The sequence below is a fragment of the Rhopalosiphum maidis genome, chromosome 4 (assembly GCF_003676215.2).
Source record: "Rhopalosiphum maidis isolate BTI-1 chromosome 4, ASM367621v3, whole genome shotgun sequence".
Classification (NCBI taxonomy): Eukaryota; Metazoa; Arthropoda; class Insecta; order Hemiptera; family Aphididae; genus Rhopalosiphum; species Rhopalosiphum maidis.
The window spans coordinates 423019-443967 of NC_040880.1; positions in this window are offsets into that span (position 1 = coordinate 423019).

Genomic DNA, 20949 nt, shown 5'->3' on the forward strand with positions numbered 1-20949 from the left:
ATTATATATGCGTTAATATTAATTAATTATAAATACCTATATACCTATTAATAATAGGCTATTATATGTTAGAACAGGTATCGTACTTAAAGTATAGTTTTTTATTCAAATTATTTACCATAGTTGTATTGTTTGTTCTATGTATTCATTAAACTATACCTAGTAGCAATATTTATCACTGCTTATCGGACATTTCCATCACATCTGACCTTTTCGTATCCATTTCGTGTGTATTTTAATTTTAAAGTAAATTTAACTAGAAACTTGGGAGCGAGTCACCGATTAACATGGTTAATGTAGTTTATTGTCTGTTATTATTATAATATATTATATACTAAAATAACAATATTTTGTAAACATCCAACTACTTCTATATTAACGTTCAGTTTCAATTTTTGTACTACAATCCTCCTGTCAAACATCAACTCCAAATAAACAACCAATTATCCCGAGGGCTGTTAAGAGGATAAATGAACCAGGCATTTTATCATTAGGGTAGGGACTAGGATTGTATCTCCTCGTCTTTTTCTTTCGTAGAAAAACGTTTTAGAAGTAAATTGTGGACGATTATCGAGTAGATTACACGTAAATGGTTGTGCCATTATATCGTCTTGGATCCCATTTAATGTTTTTGGATAAATCTCACACCTCTCTCTCTTTTTCTCTTTATACATATATATTTAACAGAAGAAAAATATATTTATTGCTTTAGGCCTTTCTTTTTTTCTTATTTTCGCCTAAAAAGGGTAGAAATCGAAATCGTGTGGCACAGTCAAATACACCAATTTTTTACGGGCTGATCCTAATGACAAAAATAAATTAATATACCTATTATATACTATGATTTATACATTAAATTATTCAATTTATACAATATTTATACTGCTTTTTTCAAGGATTTGAAAAATTGAAAATAAATTCACAATCAACTAAAACACAAAAAAACGAATTGACTATTATAAAGATTTAATATTTGACTAAATTTAAATAAATGAATAATTTGTATAAACAATAAAGCCACATTATTATATATATTTTATGCATTTTTATTTTATATATTAAATACACTATTATTATTTTATGCCATTATAAATAATCTTTAATCTATCCCATTTCTATTGCATTAATTATCAATTTATACAGGCATACATTATTTCACAAAACTCTAAAATTGACAAGAAAAGCTGTTAACTTATCTTTTACATAAAATATGATACCTATCGGTTTACTAAATATAATAATTTTTTTCCATTAATTTAAAAAGTTAGTTTTATGCGCAGGGTATTTTAATACATTTATTTATATGACAATATAAATAATAATAAATTAAATGTATAAAATAATTAAGATCATTATCCTGTGAGAGATGATGAGGGAATCGATAGTTACCCTATTTACCAACATACCTATTCTATTTATATTGAACTTTACTTTTCTTATGCATTTTTATTTTGATTTGTGATATTAAATTAGTTTATAGTTAGTCCCAATGACATAATATACGGTACCTTTATTTTGAATGATTCGTTTAGTTTAACGTTTTAACTTATATTTTGAAATAATGAGTATTGTTTGATAAAATAATTACCTAGAATAGTATATATATATAAGTTATAAAAGTTGTACATTTTAATTGTATATTAAAAATATTCGATTCATTATATTCTATAATTTTAATATGATCAAATATTTGTATAGCTATTATTAGTTATTTGTATAAGAATAAATCGTCAATATAAATATACAACATTCATAGTTTGTAAAAAAGCTCTGTTAATTTTTCAATATAGTTTTAAAAAAAATTTTGTTCACTAATTAAAATGTAAAATTACTTCACACGTTAATTACATTTACTTATAAAATGACTGAATACATCATCACCTTTAAATAATTAAATTGTTTTTTTCAAATTAAAGTTGATAATTCAGAATTTGTACTTAACGAATTATATAAAAGCTTGTATCCTATAAAATTTAATTTTTCTTGAATTTTTGCGTAAAGCAATGAATTAAGGCTGATGTAAACGCGTATTTTTTATTTCACTGTAAAAAGGTCAAAAAAGAAACAGTTGTTTTTATTTTAACTGAACGTTAGCTCTGAGAGGGATGTAAAATTATATAAATCACGTCTTGGGTACTTTGTACTTAAACCCACATGTTGGCCAAAACGTATACAGCGACCGGACATTAATTTCGGATGTGATTTTGACGGGATTGAAAGACGAATGACTGGTGAGCCAAACATGCATAATGCATTTCCTTCAGCAACAATTTGTTATAAAGTGCATAATATACATATAATATTTTATACGGTTAAAAATGATCATTTTTGAGTACTGCTGATGCTGTTATATATTCACGAGTCATATATATATATAAGATATATCAATATATTATATACCTTTCAACAATTTAGTAAAGGATTTGCAACTTATCGGGATGTATTTTAGGATATGATATAAAACAGCTGACACAAAACCAACTGTATTACATATTTTTATTATAATATGATTTTTTTCACGTTACACGTGAAATTAATATTTTTATAGTGTATAGTATTCATAATCTATTTTTTTCACTGATACTTTAAAATTTAAAGACTATGATTTATATTATTATTATTTTTTTAATACAATTTCTTGTGTGTACATTACTCGAATAAAATTATTTGTAAAGTTTTCTTACATATTTAAACTATTTTGTTTACAAAAATCAAACTTTTAAACATAAAATTGTCATAGGTAGATTGTATAAACGTTTTTCGTGTAAAAATATTTATGCTAATAAAAAAAAATGTTATGTAATAAAAATAAAATAATATATGCTAGTTTTTAAATGTAAGTAAAGGGTATCTTATTTAAGCCACAACCGCTTACGTATCATGTATAGTGTTATTATTTAATTTATATATACATTTAATCTTAAATTTATCCAATATTATTACGTTGATTTTATTAATAAAAGAGAAAACATTAAAATAAAATACAAAATTCCATTTTTCTTTAAATATTTTTCATTTATTTACACTTTTATCGTTAAAAGGCTTCTTAAAGACTATAGGCTGAATTTAAATTTATGAATTCAAACTTTATTATTTTTCCTCTAACATAATATTTATTTATTTTTTTGTAATTTCCATAAATCAACTAAATCTGTTGTTGTTATTATTATTACACAAAATATCTTGTCCTGCAGGCAAATATGTAAAAAAAAAAGAATAAATTTACCAAAAAAACTTAGGTATATGTTCAATTTAAGATGTAATAACTAATAAGATACCTAATGTAACTGAACTTAAATTGATTTTATATTAAATATGTGATTTTATTTTTTGTGAACAGTAATGTCAGTTTAGACTTATATAAATACTAAACTGATAGATTATTTAAATTTGTATTCAAGTTATAAAGAATACCTTGTTATTAGCTAACACTATAATATTAAATCATTTAATTTTGAGCCAAGTTATACGGTAACAAAGAGTTTAATTTGAAAACATTAAACTTTTTTTTAATTTTATGTATAGCAATAGAAATTACATTATTATTTTACGTCAATATATAAACGACGAAACACTAATCATATATTATGCCATAATAATTTTCAGCTTGATCAAATTTATGAAGACTTCTTTTAGTCCTTTTCCAGTAAGTATATGTTAGACTGTAAAAACAAACAACTCATAAAATATTTCTTTTTTGAAATTACTACTTTACAAGATAAATATTTTTATAATTTAAGTTTATTATTAATGTACTTACAAAAAATTATTTTTGAGATTTATGTTAGATTCCATTAAAAATTATTAATAATTTATTTAATAATATTTAAATAGATAATATTATATTATACTTATTATTATATGAACATACAGTTATACAAACAAGACGTTAACTATCTTTCTTTCATTATAAATATATATAAGGGTGAATATACTATAATTACATTCTCACCTCCATCCCTTTTATCTCATTGTACAAAGCATTTAATCAATTCCTGATCTTTAAAATCTTGAAATATAGTTAAGGAGTAAGGACTATAGTTTCAGATATTCGGATTTTTGTACCATTTAAGAAGTAAAATTTACGATAAAAACTTCTATTTTAAAATAATTGAGAACAACCTTGGTTTACAGTGAATAATTAAGTAAAACATTTTTTTTAAATGTTGATGTACCAAAATCTCAATAAAAATTCGAACAAATTAAGAACAATAGTTCTTAATAATGGTTTTACACAAAATGTAAAATTGATATAATATAATATAATATTGATATATTTTAATTTAGTCTTTATTATTTATACTTCAAAAATTTTTTTTAAACGTGCAAATGTTTATGGATTAATATAAATTAATATCGTTTTTAAATCTTATATTTTATATTATGTCAACCTATATATATTACAGCTTTAATGTATCTTGCAAAAAATAAATAAATACAAATATTTTAATTAGGTGGACCAAAGGATACCACTTTTCTGTACATCAGATGTATAATATATCATTAAACACGAAAAACAATACCTAACCTGAGCGGAGACCTTCGAGCGGTCTGTCAGCCTATATTACTAAATACTAAGTATATATTTAATGAAATTATGTTTTTCAATATTAAAGTAATTAACTTTGTTATTAGTATTACGGTAAGTTGACTTAAATTTTGTCAAAAATAAATTTAATTTACTATATTATTAATATTTAATTACTGTAATTGTAAATATTTATACATAATGAATAATTATTATACCGTACTACATTAATGTTATTAACTTTTGAGTCAATACCACCTAACCATAAAACTGTGAATAAATTATGGTAAATATTTATTATATAAATAGATATAAAAGCTTAAAATTAATCTACATATTTTGAAAATATCATTGCGTATAGTAAAATTATAATATACGAAGTCATTAGGTTAGTAAGTCGTCGTGAACAATATTTTTAAATTAAAACAAAATAAAAAACTTGTAATTTTGTCAATAAAAAAAATTGTACTAAATATGTTTTTGATTATTTGATTTTAATATAAATTACTATTATTATCAACCTTATTTTGAATTTACAAGTCTTAACCATAAAAATTAAAAATTTGATAAAATTATTAATTATGAAATAATTTCGAATATTTGTGACTAATTTTGTTAAATCTTAACTTCAAAAGTTTTAAAGAATAACTCATTGTGTAACTTATATATTTTTAAATAAATATTATAAAAAAGGTATAATGAACTTTGTATTAAATCTTCAAGCTTTTTTTCTTAAAAAAAATCTTTTATCGACAATATTTTAAACCAAACTAAATAAAATCAAAAATTATCATTCCTATAAATGCTTCAAAAAGATTTAAAATATTTTGAAAATTTTAAAATAATCATATACATATTTAAATATTTTATGCAAATTTCAAATGGGTTTACAGTTATTGATTTTATCTTTGATTCACAGCAAAATATCAATATCCATTACAGGAAAAATAGCTATTATACGGGTGAATTGCCAACATCGTAAAAATTTAACTTCATAAGAATTCATAAAAAAAATGTTCAAATCTATTTACAAATGTCTAACTGTAAAATAATTTTAAAATTTTCAAGATGTAACGAATTTTGATAAAATTCTAACTTTAATTAACGCTTTTAAAAAATACTATGACTGTGTATATTATTTAATTGGTAAATAAACCGTGCACGAGGAATATGTTATTAAATTTCCAAGTATTTCAATCTAACAACATTTTTGTTAACGACATTTATAACATTTTTTTTTTAATAGGAAATTTCAAATATCTTTAAACATCTCAAAAAAGTCAAAATAGTTTTAAAATCATCATATTGTTTATATAAACAATTGGTGAACATTTCTATCTATGATATTTTTTTTAAAACTGGTAAAAATTTTCGTTTTTTTTTTTTCAATTGTTGTTTATTCATCACGGTTATTTTGCAAAATAAGTACTGGGAAATTTTAACTTTGACCAGTTTTAAGTACAAATAAAGTCTAAATTTCGATCAGAAACCATTTTCAAAGTTTTAGATCAGAAAATTTCAACTATTTATCATGTGTACACACACATATCATTGTAAAACATTCATAACTCCGCTCAGAATATATAAAAAGCTACAAATCATCATAAGTAGCGATAGCCTTCAAATTATCATCTTTAAAGACCAATTATTAATTTATTATAACGACACAGTTAAATAACAGTAAAACTACTCGTTCAAATTGTAATATAATTGTATTAAAAAGTCACCTGCTTCACAATTCACATTGAAAATATAAAGTTTGTTGTTTATTCAAAAGAAAATAAACTTACACCCATTACTACGGAAAACTTTTTAAATGTCATAATACTTGTACATCTAAGTTTTTAAGATATATTCTTTAAATAAACTTGAAAATTCTAAAACCTAAGATTTGAATAAATGCATAATTAACAAACAGAGTGGGGTATGCATAATGCTTGGTGATTCACCATACATATGAAATATGTATTAATTTTTATATTATACAATAATTTATGGATTCGTATTTATATATGCTATGAAAAAAAAATGTATTGTACATCTTTCCAACGTGGTTTTAAAAATATAAAATAATAATATATGCCTTCTGCAAACTCCCCTAGGATTAACATGTTACATTCCATAAATGAATTATTGAAATATTATAGTTATTATATCTTTTCTCAACCAATAACTTAGCCGAAATAATTTTATTTTTTTAATGCTTATTTTAAACTTTTATACGTTATTATACCGTCATAAAATATATATTTTTATTGATTATGATAATATACAGAATATTGGTTTGACATTTCTAGTTAATTTCTGATTTATTGAATTTATTTTAATTATTATGCCTGTATAGAAAATCCTTTGTAATTTTACATTATATATTTAATTAATTATGAATTCTGAATAAATAATTCTTAAAATAATTAAATAAAATATTTTCTTAGTCATTAATGTTTGTATTGACTATTGACATTTTATCAATTTTTTAAATTAGAACAAATAAATGTGAAAGTAATGATGACCATTAATCAAGCATTATCATAGGAATTTTTCCTAAAAGTTTTATTTTCAGATTAATTTTGTCAATCATTTTTAAAACAAAAATAAAAGTGCTTTCAATATTATATTTAGATAACATGTTTTTTAAAATATTTTTACATCCATAAATTTCATACTAGTTAAGACATTTACCCTTAAAGTTATTTAGTTGCTGTTTATAATAATAACAAGAGGTAATAAATTAACTGTCAATTGAAATGATAATTAGAGATATTTTTTTACTAAATATAATCATATTATACTAATCTACTGATTTGATCATTTGGTGTACAAACAAAAATATTAGACAGACTATAATATGTCACATATAATATAGTCCTATTATATAGTTCCTATTAAGTAATAAAGAACCAATTAAATAATGTGCAGCGACATATTTTGTTCTAAACGTAAAATACGCGAACAATAATCACGTCTAAAAGTCACACCATTTAAGTGTTGCCTTGTAATAATATTGCAAAAGAGATTTTCGACCTCAAACACGGGTAAATGTGAAAAGTTTAACACGGTGGTGACTTTCGTCTGTATAGTATAATAGTATAAACGTACGTAAGAAACTAGTAAGTCAGAAGAGGATTTTTGTTGTTCTGTAAAAACTTTCTTATAGCTTTTCCGCGGCTGTTATTATTATGGCATTGGAATAAAAACAGAAGCCCGGCGGGTGTATTTAATGAAAATTCCAAAGATATAATACAATTTAATAACGGCTTCAAGCCAATCGGACCACATGTTTTGCGCACTCGGGCTCGGTTAGTTACTATTTTCCTAGTTTGTCCAGAAACCATCACTTGATGGCGATTGTGGTGGTGGTGATGGCAGTGGTGGTGGAAGAACATATAAGTGGGGGTCACGAGTTTAATAAGAAGCTTAAGGGCAGATATCCGTACCTCTCATCCCCACATAACTTCCCACTCGTGGCTCGTTTCGCATCCATTGGCCTATTGTGCCTCTAAATTGAGACGTGTATACTTCATCTCCCTCTTCGCTTTGTCTCTCTTTCTCGGAGATGAACCGACAGTTTTGGAATTTCTATAGATATACACAATTATTTACAAAAGCAATATACCCGATTTCTAGTTATTGTCTTTATACCGTCTATACAAAGTATTCATTCTCTATTTCTCTACACAATATATAGAATTTTCATACTACACAAGTCTCCTTATAATAATGATTATTCGATCATCATCTTTTTTATAATCTATAGGGAAATTAGTAAATTTAATACTTATACAAATCTAATATTTTGCATTATTATTATTATTATGATTAATAATATAGTTAATATAGACAGTACAGTTAATATATTTTTTTCAGATACTATAATATTTTTTTTTTAATGAATAATCAATATTACATCATAAATCTATGGTCATATTTTTCATTTACCAACTATATATAATTTATAATTATAAATCATAATCCTATTTATATCAATAATGAATATCACTTTAATTAAATTCTTGTATATTATTCATAATTTCGTGCAATTCATACCATATTGAGTATTGATTTATTATTATTTTGAGTGTTATAAGTTACTGGACTGAAATAGTTCGTGTTACCTTTAAAAGGAAACATAATACAACTAAAAATTAAGAATATAGAATTTAAATTTATATTTGTTATTCTTTAGTTAAATTAATCATTTATAATAGGTAACCATTTTCCTACAGTAAATTTCATTAAGGAATAGAAGTAAGATGTGCAAGTACTTATCCAAACCTGAGTTTTTGTTTAGCACCGTTGGTGGTAGCACATTGTTAAAACACGTATTTTGTTTTGGTAAATTTAAGTATATACAAGTAATATGCATAAATTAAGCCAAGCATTAATTATTAAGGTTGTGCAATATACATTTTAATTTATTAGTTTACCTAAACAATAGTTTTAAACCAGTTTTAGTTTATAACCACCAACTATAAATATTGTGGTATACATATTCAATTGTTATTTAAGTATACGTAAGTAGATTAAATAGTGATTAATAATAGATAAGGGATTTAAGAGTAGCCAGTTATTTACTTTGAATTTTACCAACAAATAGATAAACGTGCAAGAGTTTAAATGTGAACTTCGTTTATTTCTATACATATATGCGCTGAGTAAACGACAGTCATAATCCATCAGTTATTCAGTTTAACTACACATATAGGTCATATATAAAAAATAAACAAACACAAACAAGTACCTGTAGGTAAACACTATATAAAAACTAGAGTAGATATTGCTGTACGTCTTAGGTAGATACTTCTACATATACTTATTATTTTAATTATTTTCTGATTAAATTGTCCAAATATATATATATATATATATTAAGATTTTATAGTAGTTATATAGGTATATAACCGTTTGCATAAAATATTTTTTCTCTAGTCTTAGGTATATCGGTTTTAAAAATTGTTTAATCTAAAATACACATACATATAATGAAGCCACAGCGGCTTTCTAAATTTTTGGTGAAAACTGTATAACGTCTGTAACCTATACATGTATTATAAAATAATACATAAAGTTAAAAAGAAAAAGCTAGCACTTTTCTTTGAACACAGTCTGCCGAAGGGAAAAACTCGTTGACGGGGTATATATAGACGTTATATAAAGAATCAATCTTTCCCCTTAATATCCGTCGTTTTATAAATATATATATATTTATAATATACTATGTATAGTAATAAGATCAAATTTGATTTTATTATATCAACATTTGAAAAACGCGGTTTCAGTCCCATCTATTGTGTACCGTTTGTTTTTTTTTTTAACAAGGACGTATTTTTTTATGTCCCATATTCTCTCATTCCATTACCTTTTCTATTTTAAAGACCATATACACATACTTCCGGGTGATCAAAATCGAACTTTTCAACTTCTCCTTCCATCCCGACGCTTGTTTGCCCATGCCCCATAGGAAGTTTATTTTATGTACTTGTGACTTTATCGCATAAACAACATCGAGTTGTTTCCTGCTGAGGGGTGGATACTGGATACTCCTCCTCGGACGAAATGCATTTGGTGCTCACTTTTTTTATTATTATCAATATACTATTGCACTGACATGACAGAATTTTCCCGACCAATGATATTTTTTTCATCCATTCAAAATGTATAATCGAAGTTTATTTTACTCGCGTGCAAAGGGACCCAGTGAATTTCACTTATTACGATAATTTTCATATTATTGGCTGTCAACCGAGTTGGGTACAAACGATACAATTTAAGACCACTAACAATATTTATTGCAGTAATGTGATCCATTTCAACTAAATTCCAATGTCTTATTGGCTTTCGTTTTCTTATAAAAATAAAATCATTAGTTGTAGACATTTATTGTTTATAATTTGATATAAATTACAACTATAAATAATTGATATGTTATTTTTCATATTGTAAATAAATTATTTTATACACAACTTCTAATAAGATTTATAAATATTTATATTTAATTTACTTTAAAAATTTTACTCGTAAATATAAAAAATATCAGAATTTTTTATAATATATATTTATTTTTATAACAATAATTTTATTTTACATTCCTACTTAAAACTAAAATTTATTAATAAACGTATAAGATATAAATAGTTTAAAATACTAGTTACTTTTCCTTATAATAAAACTATAATTGCACAACATGAATTAGGTACCTATTTCAATTAAGTACCTCATTAATTTTTTTATAATATCACTATTCACTATACGCTTCAGTGTGCACATATAAATTCTATATAATTGTTTATAAAAATAAATATTAAATTTAAAATGTAAATTATTAAAATGCCCAAAAACTTCTGATTGTATAAATGTATTACATTTTTAAAACGTCTGCATCAAAATTTTGTTTAAATTGCATTTTATGGCGACTAGGCTTTGAATTGGTATCCAGATTAATGTAACAAAGTTGAATAATTTAAAATATTTAAAATAACAAAGAGTTTAAAGATTAACTAAAACACTAAAAAAGCTATGGAATTTGAATTTTGTGAGATAGAAGGAAAATTATTAAATGATTGTATTGATTTAATTCAAGTTGATACCATTATTTCTTTATTAACTCAAGTATAGGTAGGTGTTTAATATTAATCATGCCATCAACACCAAATTATTAAACCTTGATTAAAAAAGTTCTTAAATCGTATTTACTTAAATAATATGTATTCATTATAAGTACTTATATACTCAATTTAAATTATATGGCAATAAAATACGTTATTTTTATAATTTTCACATTTACATAATCAATTTAACATTAATATCATACTTTCTTTTATAAAAATTGAAACTAATCATAGTGTACATCTCTGCATTTTGCGTATTTATTATAATGTCATTACTTATTATATATTCGGAATGGGTGGTTATGACGACGTGTTGTGGATGACCGTCTATATAATTGAGAACAAATCAAATTGGTACTATTTTATTTATTATAGACCACAGCCCCTTGCAACTTCCTCTAAACAACCTAACTGCCGTAGGCTTTCGAATTAACCTTGATGTAAATCCCATGGGAAATTCTCAGTTCCGGTTTTCGAGTATTTGCATTTAAATTATCCTTTTCATCCGACATCATTGCCATTCACCGGATATTTTAAATGTGCATGCATTTATCAATGCATTTTTACATGGGACTCAATTCGAAATGGGTCAAATTGTTTATTTAATGCTGGTACGTGACTTGAAGTATACGGCAAAAGTTGTATAATTAGTTTCTGTTCGCATATGTATGTATTATATGGGTAGTGTACTGGTATATTATATAGCTGCTGTGGCTTAAAATAAATTTCGAATACGTTGTTTGGCAGATTCATGTTATTTAATTCTATGAGAAGATTGTATAATATTATGTATATAATTATTATAGCAACTACTATAATAGGTATATAATATTACACAATCGTTTTAAATTACGTGACATTCGACTGATTAATATATCTTGTGATGTCTATGTTACACAAACGAATTTAAATGTACAAATCTGCGTAGATATTCTAAAATTAGTTTAAAATAAGTATAATATAATATGTTGGAACAAAATACAATATCACTCTAGGTAACAATTATACTTATTTATACTAATAGTTTAGTAAATTGGGTGAATACCTAGGTATATATAAGTTTTATAGATTAAATATTAATCTGTTCATTTTAACAATGGAATTGATAATTAAAAATATATATAGTTATATTGGAGTTATATCAAAATATATAAATATATAGACTACACGAAATATTTACGTGTTTTATCAAAATTACTATATTATATGATATTACTGTTATTAGATTAGTATTCTAACAGAATCATATACAAATTTTAATTAATTCGAATTTAGTAAAAAAATTAACTTAAAATTATTTGTTAAATGAAACATTCATTGTTGATTTGAAACTTATTTGATGAATTTTCTAATAAGTTGGGTTTATTAGAATAATATGTAGTTTTTTAAATACATTATTACGGTTAAAAAACAATTTAACATGGATAATCAAATAGAATCTACATTATTAGTAAAATAAATTACTTATAGCTATATCAAAAAAAAAAAAAACTGTGGTTGTTGATAATATTGAATGACAGACCGTCTCCGCTCAAAATTATTTTTTGAACACAATGATATATCATAAAATTCAAATTTAACATATCCATTGTAGAGACCCACTAGAGGTCTAATGTACTGCAGAGTGGTACCTACCCAATTGTCCACTTTTTTTTTAAATTGTTTAATAAAACTTTGAAAACAAGAAGCTTTCTTAATCTTGGCCATCTTTAAATATACATCATAAGTAATTAATTTTAAATTTCATCCATATAAACATAAATTAATTTACTACAGTATACATGTATTAATATAGATTGTTATTATTTAAGTTAAAATTTTTAAAATTTGAAATAAATTTAACATGACTTCAGTTTAACGAAAAAATAAAATTTTAATAATTAAAAATTAAAATTTTTATTTGATTTGTTTGATAAAAATATTTAATTCCCATACTATTATCTAGAATTCGAGAAAGTAAAAAAGTATATATTATGTTTAATGGAATTGTACAAAGAAAAACTGTATGTTGTCGAGAACAAAATCTGTCTCTTATCTATTTATACAACTTTGTACAAATACTACAAACATTATTTTCTCTTTGACCATGAAAGCAAATAAAATAGATATGATTTGATGTTATAGATGTGATATAATAATGTTTGTTCATCATTGTATTTTTACTAAAAGCTTTTAATTAATTACTTATTTGAATACATTTTACACTTACTGTAATTGTTTTATGTTATTGATTATTTATAATTCTTGATTATGCTTATTGATTGTAATTTGTACTGATAGCTTAAAATCAAGTACTTATTCAAAATTTGAGATTATTAATTTTTTAACTATTATTATTATTATTATTCTCTCTTAGTTAGTTATATAAACACTTATTGAAATTAATTAAACTAGAGACTAGAGTCTATCAAATTCCAATGAATAACTAGCAATAAATTGAAATCAGATCTTTAATGCAGTATTGTAAGTATATTTTGTCTAATAAATAACAAATATAGTGTTTAGGTATTTGTAATGTGTTAATAAAATATAAACCATTTATAATATATTGACGTATGTTTATACTATTCCTTCTTATAGCACATTAGTAATTATAAGTTTGTGCCTGCTGAATTATTATATCAAGAAATTGTATTGACTTTTGTTTGAAATCAATGTCTAGGTTAAATTAATTAAATAAAAAAATATTAAATTAACTTGTAATTTTAACTAATTTTTAATCCAATTATAATTTATAAATTCATTAAATAATTTAATAACCAGATAAGTTTAAAAGCTTAAAAAAGTAAATTATTTAACTATAATTAATCCCCTGATTTGCATACATAATATGTAAGTTGTAAGTAATATCCTTACTCTATGGATATTACAGTAAGTTATTGATTGAATTTTTCCAAAAATATTACATTTATTATATTATTATTATTAAATTATTATATTAATATATACCATATTACTTATATCAACTTAGCTTCTCAAAAAGTATTAAGATCTTTCTGTGAATACGCGCTAAACAGTAAAAATATGTTTATAGTATAAATATAATATATAATATCTTAAAATAAACCAAAAATGTCATTGCGTATAGTAAAAATAATAATAATTTAATAAACGTAAAATTAATATCAATTTTGTCGAAAATTGGATTTGCGTAAAAATTCCCGTTTTTCCTTAATTTTAGATTCTGAGTAGAGCAACTAATGTATTGATTTTATCATGATGTGTTTTTTTTATGAGTACACGATAAGTTATCGATAAAATACTTCAATTTTCAAAAACGTGGGTGATTTTGGATATAAAATTGAATCTAGTTAGTACTTAAGAGGTTAAACTTAAAAATCCTATTATATAATATATATTATACTTATTTTAACAATTGGGGAAAACGGGAATTCTTACGTAAATCCAATTTTCGACAAAATCGATTTTATATTTTTTTATGTACCTAACTCAAAAATGAATAAACGTAGATACTTGAAATTTTTACCAAATGCTTATACATATTATTACTTTATATTTTTAATATAATTTTGACAAAATTCATAGAAAATCGCAATAATTAGTAAATTAATTTTGTAGTTGAAAATGTATTTACATTTTTATTTTTATACCTAAGATTTAAAAATTGAATACAAGAGCTTTTTATTATTTTTTCAATTTATAGGTAAAATAAAATTCTACTGGAAAACCAAATTATTTTTTTTATAGGTAATTTGAGTTCAAATATACGATATTTACTCGTAAAATATTTTTTTTCCTCAAACAACTGTTGGTGTTGTATTGTTTTTACAAATAAAATAAAAATAAATAAGTACTTGAAATTTTCACGAAATGTTTTTATTCTAATTTTCATTATAAAATAAAATTATCAACACTTAACTCTTTTGAAGTCATTTATAGGCATGAGCCTATTAATTAAATGCTCTATTAATTAAGCCTATTAATTATTTAATATTAAATTGTATTAGTTTATTTTTATAAATATCGATTAAAAATTATTTGCTGTGTATAAATGCTCAAAAATGTAATACAAGATTTCACAAAATATATTCTTATATATCTGTATAAAAATATTAAAAATACATAGGCACAATTTTGTTTATATACATTTGAAGTTAGAATTTTGACAAAAATCGTCAAATTCGCCAAAAAATAGAAACTATTTTTTGATTAAAAATTTATAATAACTTTTAATTTTATATCAACATTTTGAGAATTTAATAAAACATTCCTCATAAGTAGTTCATATTAAAATCATAAAATATAAAAAGACAATAATTTATTTTTTACATTTTAAGCTCCATTTTGGACGAAATAACTTATTTAAGAGATAAATAACAATATGTTAATTATTTTGTTATAATCTAAAAACATTATTCATGCCTCGTGGGTAATTTATATTTTTATGTATTTTATATTATTATGCATTTTACCATACGCAATAACATTTTTTATTTTAAAATATTATCTATTTATAGGTATTATGAATCTATTTTTATTGTTTTACAGTATTCACAGAAAAATGTTTTAAATTTTGAGTTATATGAAAAAGGCGATATAATATAGTATAAATATAAATTATAATAATTTAGTACTAATCTTATATTATACTAAAATTAAAATAAATGACTTTAAAAAAAAAATAATCAAAAAAATTACTCGGTTATACAGACTGATAGACCGTTTCCGTTCATAATTTTTTTTATATACAATGATATATCATTGAATTCAAATTTAACAGACTTACAAAAGTAACCCACTCGACACTTAATATACAAGTAGGTACAGCAGAGCAGTACTTATTTAACAACTTTTTTCCCCAATTATAAAAAAATGGGAAAGAATAAGAAATTTTTAATTTTTACCTCCTCAAAGTACAAACTAGATCCAATTTTCTATCCAAAACTCTCAAAATTGAAAATTGATGCATTTTATTGACAACGTATCGTGTATACAAAACACAAAAAAACCATATCATTGTAAAATCAATACATGTATTGTTGCGCTGCGCTCAGAATTTAATACTTTTCAGTCAAAAGAATAACAATTTGTTTCGAATTATTGATTAAATTTTACGTTTGTTCGTATTTAATTATAAATTATATTCAGTTCAAATTATCTTAATTATTATCAAAGTATTATATAATCTATTACGAAACGTGTAGTGTATAATGTCCTTATGATAAAGTCTATATTATCCTTTAAATAAATAAACTACACTAACTAATAATTACTATTAACGTGTGTTAAAAGTTCTGAAAATTATTTTATTAAAAATAAATTAAATTTAAATCATAAAATGATAATTTTTTGGTTATTGTTAAGTAAAATGTGATAAGTTTTTTTAAATAAAATATTATAGTAAAAATATTCATCAGAAATTAATTATATTTACTGATTAAAGTAAACAATGCACACTTACACGTACCTACACCCGCCGCCGATAATCCAACAGTAGAATATTGGAGAAGCTACCTCTCTCGCCACCTTGCTACGCAGCCAACATACAGACGATTTTATCCCCCCCAAGCACGCAAAAAGATGTTTCATATCAAAAATGTCTACAGAAGTCAGAAAGTCTAAGTAATTTTTTATGAGCGTTTGAAGTTCAAATGTTGAAGAAATTACATATTTTAACTGTAAATAATGATGTTAATTATTTATTTTAGTTAAAAAATATTATTCACGAAGATATACTCGTTTAAGATAACCCATATAAATTTAATTTTGAAGTTTGGCAGTATAATTAGGAATTCGATAGTGACAAGAATTGATTGAGGATGGTTATACAGTGTTTTGGTTAGTCATAGAATAAATTTAAAAATATTAAATAAATATTATAATATTATATTGACGATTTCTATTAGAAAATTATAGATGTATCATATATATCTTGTATTTAATTTTTAAATAATAAATATATAATATAACACTATAAGTAGCTAAAACTAGCTATACCATCAGGGACGTACACAGGGGGTGTTTTGAGTGTTCAAACACCCCCCCCCCCCGAATATATTTGGTGTTCGTATGGTTATTTACTTATTCTATTTTAATGTTAATTGTCTTATTATACTTTGATAGGCAGGTCATATGTATCAGGTATGATATTACATTGTGTTTATGAAAAACCCGTTAAAGCAAAAATGAAAATTTATTACCAACAAATTAGAATAATTTTGAATTGAGTCCATGCTACTTTTATGTGTTTGAATTGATTCCAGCTTATTATATTAATATCTTTGAATTAAGTCCGCATAAATAAAATGTAATTAAAACTACCTACACAGTAAAATTCACTCAAAATTCAAATTTAAATGCTTTTTTCATTTGGCCCATTCAGGATATCCAAATATTTTTATTCTTGTGGACACTATTCTAGGAATACAGTATGATACACATATAAAATTAAAAAGCAAAGTAAAAAAACCATGTAAAGAAACATTAGAAAAAGAAAAATGTTTACGGGAGCAGACAAACAAATATATAAATAAGCAAATTTGGAGATTTGACTTTTTAAAATCTATATCATATAAATTTTTACCAACCACTATTTAATTATTAACATTATTATATTACATATAATAATTATATTTATTTATTTTATCAAATGTGATTCAACACTGTACCGATCAGTTCATTGATTTTTGCGTATTGGTCTACGCTCTCAGTATTCGTATAGCTACTAGTGAACGCTCCGTTTTCTTCCCTTCGAAGATTGAAAATATATCTACGTAACAAAACTGGCGACGAAAGATTAATAGATTAATATTGTTAAATGTGTAAAGAGACATGGGTGTCAACTGTGAAGATATTTTTAACATAATAGCTAAAAGTGCTAAAAATTCGCGAAAATTAGATTTAATATTGTAATTTTTGTATTATATCAATGTTTATACTTAAAAAAAGTATTGTAAGTAGGTATAGCTAATTTTCAAAAAAAATTCGTATGTTTATTAAAAGAAGTTTTACTTTTCAATAACTGATTTTCAAAAACACCCCCAAAACTTTTTACTGCGTACCTACATTCCTGTATACCATATTAGTAAAATATATTGTGTTATGATCGTTATTTAATTGATTGTATTCATTATTTAAGCTAAATTTGATATAAATTTAAATGTTTTATTTGAAATTTAAATACATATAATTTTCATTATTTCATGAAAATTTTGTGTTAATTATAAAAAAATGTACAGGTGAGTATGTATTTTATGTACTAATAACTTATTAAAATTGTTTATTTGAATAAGCTAGGGTATGTATTTTAATGTATGTTTATTATATAATTTATTTTATGCATTAGGTACCTACTTTAAAAAGTTATTAATTTAAGCAAATAAAAAAAAAATATTTGATTTTAACAAAAGATAGATTATGGTATATTTATGGTAGATATACATAATTAATTTTTCAAAATTAAAACAATATATTATTTAAGTATAGGTAAGTACTTATTGTTTATTTCGTATGACATGGTTATAGGTAATAATAATAAGAAAAATCATAACGAAAACATAAAAATGGTCTATTTACACCAATTATATCTAAACCTTATAAACGTATAATTATTCGTGCAAATTACATTTCGTTTTAGTGTTTATGTTTTCATTTTTACATTGTAATATCAATAAATAAAAAACGGTTATTATTAAAAAAAATATTAAATCAAATAAAGAATATCGTAGTCGACACAAGGCTTAAATATAGAGTATTTTTTTTAATAAATGAAATATTATGTATTATAAAAAAATACATACATAAATATTACGTTAATATTACTATTTTTATAGTCAACCAAAATTTGTACATAAAAAAAACCTACGTATGTACTTTTTTATTCACATAATTATTTTTACAAAAACCAAACTGTCAATATATTAGATTCTAAACTTAGTGATTTTAAAATGATGTGTGTCTATATTTTTGTGTGTGTATGTGTATCTATAAGTAGTTAGTAGTTAAAAAAAAATCACTTAGATTTTGGTTTCCCTACCATAACAATTGGATCTATAGTTTGTTCCTTATAGAGACGTCAACTCATAGTATTTTCCAAAATAACTGGAGAAAATAACAAAAAAAGAAAATTGAAGAAAAACGGGAATTTTTAGCCAATTTATATTATATTTTCACTCTATCGTCTCCATCAAATATATGGTTTAAGCGTTCAAGTAGGTCCTCATAATACAAGAATATATATTTTGTGTTTAAATTGTATTATTTTTATTTGTTATGAACAATAGACGTGGTTTTGTTATTCGTATTAAAGTATACATAATATGTGTATGGGTATACCCTATTGCACAATGTACATATTTTCACACAAACTGGAATAATGCACCTCTTTATCCACATTGGTATCATTGCAGAAAATTAGATGAGGAATAATTTAAGGTTCTGCCGTACATTATATATACCAATATACCGCTGTGAGATTGTGCATTAATAATTGTATACACAATTCGGCAGAGTATTTCAAAAGGGTTATGAATATTTCATAAACGATGAGCCGCCCTGAGCACACGCCACACATACACACACACACACACACACACACTTGCCGTCACTTGGAATTGGAAGACATCTCAACGTGTATACATGTATTATGTAGGTGATGCCAACTTTTCTCCTTTACAGATCATATTTTTAATATCGCTTAAATAATCAAAACGCTATCACTTTAATCTTTACACTTTGTAGTTTACATACATTCTTCGTCCCTTAAAAAATATTCAGCGTATATTTCATAAAGCCGATAAATAGTTTATATATTACCCTAATCATTCTGATACGCATAGTCATCACTTATATAAGTTGATTTACAAATAATTTATATTACGTTTATATAAATATATGGCTATATGAAACAACCACAAGACGATTTGTATTATATTATTTAAAACTTAAAAATGTATGTATTTTTTGTTACAATTTAAATTCTAAAAGGATAATATAAACCTCTCTGGTAAAATATTTAAAGAATATTATCAACATATATAATATAATAATATAATATGTAGGTAGGTACCCAATAAAATTCCAATGAAATTAATTTCATATAAAAATATAAAACGTCCTCGGGAGATTAAAATAGCGTTAAACCTGTGTATAGAAAGAATTAATTTTTTTTGTTAAGATATTTTGAAGAAAAACATTACTATTTAAACAGTGTCCTTCTATAAACAAAAATTAAATTTATCTCGTTAAATATTTCGGTATATGGATGTATGAGACGATAATAATAAAATCGTGGCTTTGTTATTTTGTATGTAGGTTGTAGGAAAATTCACTATTTATATATAATAAAGGTATTAATAAATTAATATGTACTGCCACAAATATATAATATTACCCAATATTTATAGGTATTTAAATACCAATATACAATATACATAATAATAAACTAATGTGTAAAACGTCTATTGGTAAAGTTACATTATGATTGTAAACATAGAGGTTTTTGATGAAAACACCAAGTCTACGTATACATTATTTATTAAGTATATTAATATACCTAATAAAGTAATAAGTATTAAGGGAATATAAAACACAACGTGCAATCAAACAATTTTCTCACAAACATCACAAGCCAGCACACAACATACGCTTATCTAAGATACGTTGTAAATAAAATTCTACCTATCTATAAATAACTTTAGTATTCTACCATATTATAATACTATGAAACGGTTTCGGAAAATTAATCGTAAAAAGATTATATTATTATAATGGATTTTTATAAACTACATAAACTCCATAGTAATTAAAAATATGAATATTTTATAGTAGTCACCATTATTTTTCTTCTAATAT